The sequence below is a fragment of the Falco naumanni genome, chromosome 6 (genome assembly GCF_017639655.2).
Source record: "Falco naumanni isolate bFalNau1 chromosome 6, bFalNau1.pat, whole genome shotgun sequence".
In the NCBI taxonomy this organism is placed as follows: Eukaryota; Metazoa; Chordata; class Aves; order Falconiformes; family Falconidae; genus Falco; species Falco naumanni.
In genome coordinates this window covers 34,100,230-34,111,115 of record NC_054059.1, presented here as the reverse complement: position 1 = coordinate 34,111,115, position 10,886 = coordinate 34,100,230, and positions in this window count along the sequence as shown.

Below are 10,886 nucleotides of genomic sequence, written 5' to 3'. Positions count from 1 at the left end.
TTCTGTGCTGTCCCGTTTCAGGGCTTCCTCATTGCAACTCATTTTTCTTTGTACATTGCACACCTTGTTCAAAAAAGATTTTCAGATTCAGATAGCTTTGTTAGCTTTTATGGTACTTAGATCCATAGGACCTTCTGGTGAGGCAAATCAAGTTGGTTGCCTCAGTGGTTTCATCTATCCCTGTCATAAACCTTAAGCCTAGTGTGATGGGTGTGTATGGGGCGTAGTGGGACAAGACAGCTGGGAACATACAGAGTGGGAGTGGGACGCCACTGCTGGGAGTACTTCATCCACCATTCATGGGAAAACAGGCCACTGAGAGTGAACCATAAAGTGGATTAATTGCCCAGGAAAGATATACAGATGCCAAAGGTCATACATTAAGTATCTCTGGTCTGAACAAGCAACACAAATCACACTGAAAGCTCCCTGTGTATGCAGAGGCAGCTCGGAGAGATGAGGCGCAGCACTTCTTGTTTGATAGGTCTGCCCTAGCAGGCTTGGTGGGATCCGCAGACTGGTGAGATTTGCTTTCCAGGGCAAGCTGTATTCCCAGGAAGGAGACCAATGTGGAAAAAGGTTTTAGGAAAGTGTTGGAAGGATGTAACATATGTGGGACACAGGATGCAGTGGCAGAATAAAATGGAGGTGGGAGGGAGTACAGGGAAGTGTGAACCCAAACGAATATATAGATGAAAATGTAGAGAATCCTGGTGGGGAGAAGGGAAAGGCTGAATTTTGTAGAGAAGGAGAGCAAATAGGTGCTCCAAAGAAAGGAGCAATAAATATATGTATATGTAAATACAACACTTTTATTACGAAACTCATTCAGTGGGGGGTTCTGTATATCCTAAATTTTATTTTTCTTCTGACACGGGAAAATTCCCTTAGGCTACTAACATCAGCTGCTCTCTGTTATGCTGCCATCTGTTATGTAAAATAACTAGAATTCCTTTTTTCTCTTTCCCCAGTGGCTTTCCTGTTTTTCAGCTTTGGTCAGCTCTGGTTAGTTTTGTCTTTTTAGCTTTCTTTTATGATGCAAAATAGCTTTTTACTTGCTAAATAAATAAAATATTGCAAAATAGGATAAAAGGATTTATCTCTTCATATAAAATGCATCAAATTATCTACATTAGTAATTTGAGAAATACCCTTAGTTTTACTTTCTAATTGCTGATTTAAATCACAATATATTTCAAAATGTATGTGCATTTATGCTGGGAGTTGTAGCAAGTCCATTCTGGTGGTATAGTGGTATACTGCAGATCTGAATCCAGATGCAGATTTTAAAAATGTTTGAAATGCAGATGTGATTGAATTAAGGGTTTTGATTAAGAATTTCCATTCATTTAAGATCCAATATCCAAATTACTGTGCCAGGAACTAAATGTCCATATTTACGCTGCCAGTACTTAGCAGGGTACACCACAGATGGCTTTGAAGTCTTTGGAGACTTGTTAGGTTGACATGGACTTTGAAAATACGTAAAATGTACTGTAAAACAGACTGCACAGCTGTATTGTTATCTTATTTTAATTCTTTTCTTAAAACTACAACTTTTCTCTTTTTTTTTGTGACCCTTAGATAAGTTTTTAGGGTAAAGACTCTGCATGTCCTCCTCTGTAGCCTATACACTCAGTTTCTTTAAACTGAAGAAATATTCATTATACATGTAGAAAATGCAATTTATATCTGACCAAAGGGGTTTTACAGAAAAATGACTTTTCTGCAGGTTTTCAGATGACTCTATTAAAACTAGGATTCAGTAGTGCGTATTGCCCCCAGAAGACAGCAAATACTGTGGCGCGATGTCTATCCCTCTAGCTCACCTTCCTCCCCGGAGTCTGTGCAGGTCCTTCTGTTCCTTCAGCTGGTGGAACCAATCTGGGAGTCTACAAACTCTACATCACAAATGCCACTTTATAAATATAAGGCAAGGGGAGGCTTTGGCACTTTTTATCTTTGGTTTTGAGCTAGATTTCCAGGAGTAGGGAAAATGTGATGGCATGGGACCAGCCTCAGGGATTGCTGACCTTCTGCAGTTTTAAAAGAAGGGGCAATGAGAGAAAAGGTGTTCAGTGCCTGGTGAAAACTAGTTCTTCAGATGTGAACTTCTGTGAGAGAACTGGGAGGGAAGGGGCTGTGATTGCCTCTTGGAGCTCATCAAGGAGAAGCAGAGAGGGAACAACAAGAACTGCTCTCACCTGGGACTGTTGTATCTGCTGGCCTCCAGCAGGTGAGCTGGTGGAGATGTTTATGTTTCCTAAACCATCTGAACCTCTTTTTTTTTTTTTTTTTAGTCTTTGAGATGAAAAGCCACAGAACCCACACAAAGCCTGGCTGTTTCTGTGTGTAAGTGCTAACTTGCCACGTGCTCCTGTAAATGCATACTGTGGCTCCACAAACTCACCACCTTCCCTGGATAGCTCTCTGTATTTAAATTAAGGTGTCCTGCCTGGGAGCTGTGTCATAAGGGCCAGCAGCAATGGGCTTGTGAGCCACTGTTCCACAATCCACAGAGATTATGGATCTCCTACCACTTAAATATAGATCTGTAAAATATGTCGCCTAAGTCCCAGCTGCTTTTCCGGGTGTCCTCTAAAGACATTAGAGGTGAAATAGGAAGTTTCAAGAAATTTTTCTTCTTATCTAACATTGATATTTCCCTTTGAACAGGAAAAATACACCCTCAGTGTGCTCCTTTGACACCAGAGATGGCAGAGAGAGCCTAAACCCAACTTTTAAATATTGACATGTAAGTGAAGCTGATTCCACCTGAGGTCTGTGCCTGATGTGTCCCAGGAGTAGTCCTAGTGAGGAACAGCAAAGCTGAAAGCCAGTGAGCAGTGAGCTGAGATTCAGCACAGCAGGCTGGGAGGTGTCCAAACATGGAGATGTTGACCAGATCAGTGGCACCACCACAGACCCAACCAAACTCACTTAAATTCACTGTCACATGCCAGTCACAGATCGAACCAAACACAGCTCCGCAGAGATGTTCATTGTCAATCAGTAAGGTCTCCTGGTGTGTTTTAGAGGTTCCTCTGCAAGAGTATTCAGCACAAAGGTGTGTTCACTTTGTGAGGAATTACCCACTCTTCAGTCCCGTAGCAACACGACTTCCCTCTCTTGTAAGAAATCATGCTTTCTTGGATGGCTTGAGGAATTTGGCAATAAATAATGGCTTTGAACATTACAACTTTAAGGCTACAAAATATGGGGAAGAAATTATAAATATACAGGTTTTACTCTATGCAAGCCCTCTAAGAAGGGGCTAGATAGCATGTATTGACAGAATGATTTTGTAGGAATTCTCCAGTTAGGAAACTGCAGGAAAGCTGTAACTACTAAGCTGCCCAAGCCACAGAGCAGTGGAATTTGCTCCATGAGATGCACCTTTGGGGGGGCTTAAAGGGAGTTTTAGAGAGATTTGTACATTAGGAAATTTGAGCCAGGACAGGAAAAGAAACGCTTCTGTTACACGACAGATGCACAAAGCACTACTATGAGTTGCTGAAAGTCTTCAGTCATGACAGCATATTGAGTATCACTAATAGAAACAAGAGATTTATCAGTGGAAAAAAATTCCAATAACTCATCCTGTCCATCACTTTAGAATGATATATACTTGAATTGCTTCCTCATCCACTGACTTGCAGCCACCTTCAGGGATGGGACAAGTGCAGCTGTTCAAACAGCACACAGCAACCCTAAACCATGCAAGGAAGTGGAGAGGTTTATCATTACTCTCTATCTGCAAGAAATTCTAGGAAGACAGTTGAAATTACTTTGCATCCCCAAAATACTGTGTCTCTTCTGAAGAAAATACACTAAGGTATCTTCAGTGTCCAAGTATATTTGATTATTTTGTTTCAGGACCACCAAAGCAAAGGCCTACAATTGCAAGTCTCATGGAAGGAGCAATATTTACTTTTCAGCTCAATTTTGATAAACTGAACAAGCAAGTGTTTTGACTGAGAAAGCACAATTTAACAGGAGTACTGAAAAAAATTCTCTGAATTTTATTTCTTTCCTAATGTCTCTAAAAATGCAGAGAAGGTGAAAGAGTTTATGTAGAGAACTGGACAAAACTACTTTTGTTTATGCCTATTTCTGACTCTCTTGTCGACGCATTATTTGATCACCTTCTCTGCAATGAATTTTTTTTTCCCCAAACCTAAGGTAGAATAGTCATTCCCATGTGATACTTTTCAGGAAAATATTCCCACCTTGAAGGTATCTTAAGAGTATTTATCTAACCATGAAAAGAAGCTGTTCTTCTAGTTGTGTTAAAGAGCCAGAATTATGTTGAGAAGTTCACTACAAAGGAGATCTGCACGATTATACAGATAACACATCTAGCAGAGAACTGGAAACTTTTGCAATCAATTTTTTTGAAACTGAGACACTAGCCTGGGCTGGCAGGGCTTCACTGATTTATTCAGGGTGCAGGACTTGCTCCAGAGCCCTCAAAGCACAAAGAAAATCACAATCAGGGTAGCTTTTTGCTGTATCTGCATGACCCAGACATGCTGTACTAGTGATACCTATCATACATACTACGTAAGTAAAAGGTATGATCCTCCATCTGGGCTTTGGATCTCTCATGCAGGCTCTCCAACACTGACACAGAACAGCTGAAGGTGAAAAGCTATCTGAGGCTTCACGCATCTTTAATTTTGCACAATGAAGCCTTCCTCTCTGGTTGATAGATCGAATGTTGCTCCTGGCTGGATTTAAGCAGCTGTAATGTCAGGGATTTACAAAAATTCAAGCAGTGGAGTATAGCCCAGGGCTCCACCAAGCACAGTTTAAATAGTATAATCAGACATTTACTGAGATGTTTCCTTCTGCAAATTATATTACCTGTTTTTCACACATACAGCCTTTGTTAGTGGAGGCATAAAGCACTGTTGTAAACCCTATTGAAACATTCAATTTGTGTTTAAAATGCTGGACTAGTAAAGCCAGCAATTTAAACATTTATTAGAAATGCAATTTTCAGACCTTTACATGCAACCAGGAGTTGTCAATTACTAGCCAGGTCCATTGGACCTCGCATGTTCTTCAGGCATGGTCTACATAAGACCAGCCTGGAAGTGTGGAAGAGCAGGGTTGCCCCAGCTGACGAGCACATCACTTTGCTGATGACTCTGCTTCCTCCCTTAGCCTTCATCCCTCTGTCTATCTGGACTGCAAGCTGTCCAGAAGAGGGACTCTCACTCACACAAAGTAGTCCCAATGTAGATTGAGATCTGTGGGCAGCAGTCTAATATATACATAATATAAATTTTCCAGAGGAATAACAAGATTTTTGGAAGAGGGAATTACCTCCTTTTCCTCTCTGAGCTCCCTGCAATGGGAGCTGCTTACCAGTCTACCAGGAGCCAACAAGTCTTGTCATCCTTTTTTGCACTCTCACCTTGACCTTGCTACAGGTCTTCAGCATCAAGATACGATATTCCTAGTTCTGTTGAGCCTTACTTCCTGAAGAGACAAAACTCTGGGTGCTCTCTCTCTGAAAGTGTGACTCACAGCAGGGAAAAAAAAAAACTCACAGGAGATCTACTCTTCCAGATTAATTCCTCTTAATTCTTCTGATTCTTGAGGTCAGGAAATTATATAACACAAACAAAAATGGTTTAAAGGGGAAACTTAAACTGAACAAATGTCTTTTTCATTAGGATGCTCATGATGAAAACTACAAACAGCTGTCAAGGGTAGCCCTTCACCCTGGGCTGCTTTCTTTCCTGGCCTGAGTACCCTTCTAAAAAAACAGTTCACATACAGCCTTATGAAAGATGCTGAATCTGAAGTAGGAAGGAAATAGCTGCCATACAAATGTGCCATATGATTTTTAAAACTATTTCTGGTAGATATAACTACAAAGAACTGCAGATATGATAGAAGTTAATGTAAAGGAAGCCACCTTTCCAAGGTGGAAGGATTTTCACTTCTGTCATTAGGGTACAAGAAGTAAACGACTTTGGCTTCCAGCTACAATATTTACCAGGACCTGCCACACAACTATGAAAATGGATGGTTAGGCTTGGACATTGCCTTCATTTTCTCAATGGCTACTTTCAAGCAAAGCTTTGAGAAGCACCACAAGGCCAAAGGCTGAGCAGCTGTGGCTGCACGCTGCTGGTGGATGCCCAGCCCTGGCCAGCATGTAAGTGTCACCCGGTTTGGTGCCCGGCCTCTCCTGACCAGGTACAGGGTATTTATCACTTGCAACTAACTCACCCTAGTTTCCCACCTCCATGCAGTGTATGCTGCTGCCTGTATCTGCAGAATACATAAGTCATGAATAACTCATTCTCAGCTATTGTGGCAGCCGAAAGGTTCTAGAAAGGAAATCTAAGTTGTTTCAATTCTTTCTGTGCAATTTGTTCAGCTTCAGAAAGGAGAGAAACATGCAGCGGCAAGTCTAACTATGAGTGGTTTTAGGGAGGGTGAATCTGTGGGTGTAACTATGTCATCCAGTGTACCCAAGTTCACAAAACAGGCCTATGAGCCTGAGAAAAAAGGGCAGAAAAACATAAAGACAGAGAGAAAAAAAGAACAAAAGAGAGAAGGAGAGAAAGAAGTGAGAAAAGACAGGAGGAAAGACAGACAGACAAAGGAGAAAGACAAAGATCAGTGGAAAGGAAGGAAACAGGAAAAAAAGGAGAAAAAAGAAAAAGAAAAAAAACAAAACAAAAAAAGAAAAAAGGAAGAACAGAGGAAAGGAGGAAAATCTATGCAACTTGTTTATGACCTTCTACATAGGCTAATTTTCATCACTGAGTCAAAATACACGATTTGACATTAAAAATGTACTTAAGGAAGTGAAGCACAGCAAATACTATAATCACAGACAGCAGTAAACTGTAATGGCCCAAGGTCGGACAGACCCACTCTGCACACTAGCACCAAACATTCCATCCCCAAATATTGAGAAACAATATCAAACCAAATTAGTATCTCTGAACTCTGAACGAGTTTTGCTCTCAAGCTGTTCAAATCCATATCTGACCTCTGCTGGCCAGGTTTTTCTAGTTTCTTTACATGATCCATTTACAGAACACCACATGCTGGCTTCCCAGGCGTGGCAGAGGCTGGTAGGTGATACTTTGCATATGGCTATTTTGATTCTTCTCACAGTGGAGGAATTACACCAAGTTTTTAAGCAACTGAGGAATCCAGCCAATATTTCTAACTGTTTTCTAAACCCTGAGCAGAACACAAGTACTTTGGAGGTTAGTATTTGGCAGAGTGAGGTATATGACCAGTCTCCCAACAGATACCCATGCAGCGTGGCCTCATTTCACTCACCTGCCTGGGAACTCCCCGGGTCAGATTTCCCACAGCTAACACACCTTACTGCCACCCAGCCACCACGACAGCTCTGACTGCATTGACAGAAAAAAAACCACCCTTTGCTTATAGAATACCTGGTGGCCAGACTATTATTAACAGATTTTCATGTTCACGTTCTTCCTGAGTTTATATAAAACAGAATTGACTTTACTTGCTTGTTTAAAACTTTTAGGGAATGCAGAGAGAACACACCTGCACGGGAACATGCTGGACTGGCCATCAAAGAGGGATGGATTCTCCTCTTTGACGGCAAGACTGCATCCAAAATGCATGTGACATGTAGTTGATGAGTTTAATACATCGCTGAGAGGCATTCACATACTGGGTGTGCTACAGGGACCTGGGACAGCACAAATAAACCACGATGAGATGCATATTGCAAAGGTACAAGTCTCCACAAACATCCCAGCCTTATGCTCAGCCCTCACCGAGAGTCACCACCTCATGGGGCCTGTGCAAGCATCCCTTCCCCTGAGTGCTGCGGTGTGCATCCCGGCTCTTCGGCAATAATAACCATATCATTTCATGTGAACATCTAACAATGACAGCTACACTAACACTAATCACAGATAGTTTCTAAAAGTAGTTTCAGGCACACATTATAGCATTCCTCAGAATCACCGAGTCCTGTTTCAATGGCAGTTTGTGAGCTCTTGCACTATAATATAAAACGTATTGTGCATGGGAATCAACAGCTTCGCATGAACTTAAATGTACTTTCTTCTTCAATGCATCAATATGTATTACGGTTGGGTTTATACTGTAATCCTTGGCTAGCCACAAAAACCTGTAGATTTTCATATGCTTGTCCCCTGTTAATGAGCCCACAAGAGTGATTTCTTGGTGTTATGACTTCAATGAGACCTCAAATCCTGAAACCCTTTCCTGAGCAGAAACTCTCATCAAAATCAGTAGGACAAAAGATGCAAGGATCACTCACATAAAAGTTCCAGGGCTGTTCTTTCAATCTACATATCTGAAAAATACCTGTTAAAATGCATCAGATCAGTTTGCTTTGAGTTTTTTCTTGGAGCATGAAAAATGCCTTGATGATTGCACAATCACAGTCCTTCAAAGAATAGCTGTGATTTGACTTAAAAAACTTTGTAATGTTGGCTTTGCCACATAGACTACACTTGCCTTTGGGATGAATGAGATACTTTCTGCCTGTCAAGCTGAAATCCATGCAGCAGTTTTCAGATTTTAATGAGCAGAAAATCTTTGTTGAAAAGACAGGTTAGACTTGATTATTATTTTTTTATAAGATGAGAAAATACTGTCAGTAGCAGTGGGAAGGAGTCAACATGCATTCACTGGTTACAGCAGTTACAAGATCTTTTATATGAAAAAAGGATTAGAGCAGCATGGACTTCTCCTTTTGTAGACCTGGAGAATTTAGTTACAGGTTCATATTGGTGAAGAAATGCCATGAGCAGATCCCACTTCTATTGACATTAAGAGGAATTTTGTCATTCATTTTCTAAGGAACAATTCTTATTTCTTTTCTTTATTCTATGCCCAAGGATCTTACCTGAGCAGCTCAGGGATTTAACTTTGCAACACACTCCCAGGACATTATAACACAGAGAGTGCAGAAGACTTAATTTTAAAGATGTGTCTTAGTATAGGCAGCTCCTACAAGAGCAGGGAATGGAGCCTATTGTGTAGATAGCAAGCAGCCATGGAGAACAAGGACTGCAGACAATTTAAGGGTGGCAACACGAGCTCTTAGTGCAAAGCAAAAGGGGATAATGTGATTCATGGATGTATGAACAAGGAAGTAGCGAGTAGGAGTGGGGAGCTGATCTTATCTCTCCCTACCGCTCTTGTAAGACTAATATTGGCATACTGCAAAAAAGTTCTGGTGCCTGTATTTTAAATGGGAAAGTCGGAGACAGGTCAGGGAGAGGATGAGAGAAAAAGTCTCTCTCTACTGAAAGCCTGTAAGGGATCTCTCTGCTTACCTTATCAAAAAGATGGAGACATGACTTGATTAAAGTGTACAAGTACCACCACAACAAGATAATACTGTATGCAAAAGATCTCCTTCATCTAGTGGAGAAAGCATAGCAGGAATCAACAACTAGAAGCTGAAGCCAAACAAATTCACACAAAGAAACCCAGGCATGCATTATTAATAGTAAGAGCAATTAATCCTGGGAACTACTTACCAAAAGTAGGGTTGGATTCTCTGTCTCTTGATGTTTTCAGATCAAGATTGGATGTCTTCCTAGTAGAGATGCCCTAGGCAAACCCCTATAAAAGGGAAGCAAGGTGAGACATAATAGTCTATGATATACTATCAGACCAGTTGACTGGATGATCCTGTTGTTACAACCTACTGGTTCTATCTCTGCTAGTAAATTAAAGTGTCAGGACCCAGGCCCAGACTCTAGAACATGATCACTTATGCTATTAAATTGTTAGGCTAGTCCCTCATGTGCCGTTGGCCTGTGTCAACTAGTCCTCTGCCAGACACACTTAGCAGAGTTTGGGAATGAGCATAGTCTAGGTCTACAGGAAATTTGGACATGGGCACCCTGTTTTGGAGAGGAGAGGAAAGGAATGTAATGGTGATACATGCTGACCAGACCACCCTTTGGTTGGCAAAATCCATTTTTGCCTGTATTATTTGCAAAGGCTTGAGTTGGCTATGACCGCACAAGGTTCAATGCCAAGCAAGAGAAACACTGGTGAATCAGATATTCCAGAGCTGCCTCCCAGTAGGTGGAATGATGTTGACACACTCACAGCTTTGATGAGCCCTAAAAGGGAAAAAGGAAGAATGTTTTGACATATTTTGAATATTTAGAAAGGGTAATTGTTTCCTGCAGTAACTGACATTCCATAAGAGTAGTGTATTCCTGCTGGTCATGTCCATACTAGATAGAGACATTGAAGCAGTGCTTCCCACACAGCCCTCACAATTAGGCAACATGGATATCTTTTAAATGTCAACATAGCTTCCTATTCCAGTGCTCACTTGGTGCTCGTTAGCAGCACTGAGTTATGTTTTTTGTTGGTGACAGTGATGATATACAGGGACCCAACTGCTACCCTTCGACGTCTGCTGTAATAGGAAAACAAGGAGTGCAAGTTCATTACAAGATTTAGTATCTCATCTCAGGGATCCCAGAAGGATGCTCTTCACTGTTTCCAAGTACTGGAAGCATTTCTTGCCTCTTGAATGTTACACAGATACTAAGCCTCAGGCTTTTTACAGAAGAAAAAAAATCCCATCTACTCTGACTAAAGCTTTAGCAGGCTCCAAAACAATTTCTACAGTGAAATTACATCTACAGTATGTGTTTTCCAGCACTGCTGAACCTGGCAGCACAGTAAATATTGCATGGGCCATAAAGACAGTTGGGCAGTAGTTGCTACCACTGTGCATCAGATGTCCCTAAATGCATAGTTTGGTCTGTTGGGAGACATGGGACAAAAGACTGGCATTAGAGTGAGCCTCTATGTAAAGACTTCCAGAATTCATCTCCATTCATAAATCAACCAACACAGAACCCCCA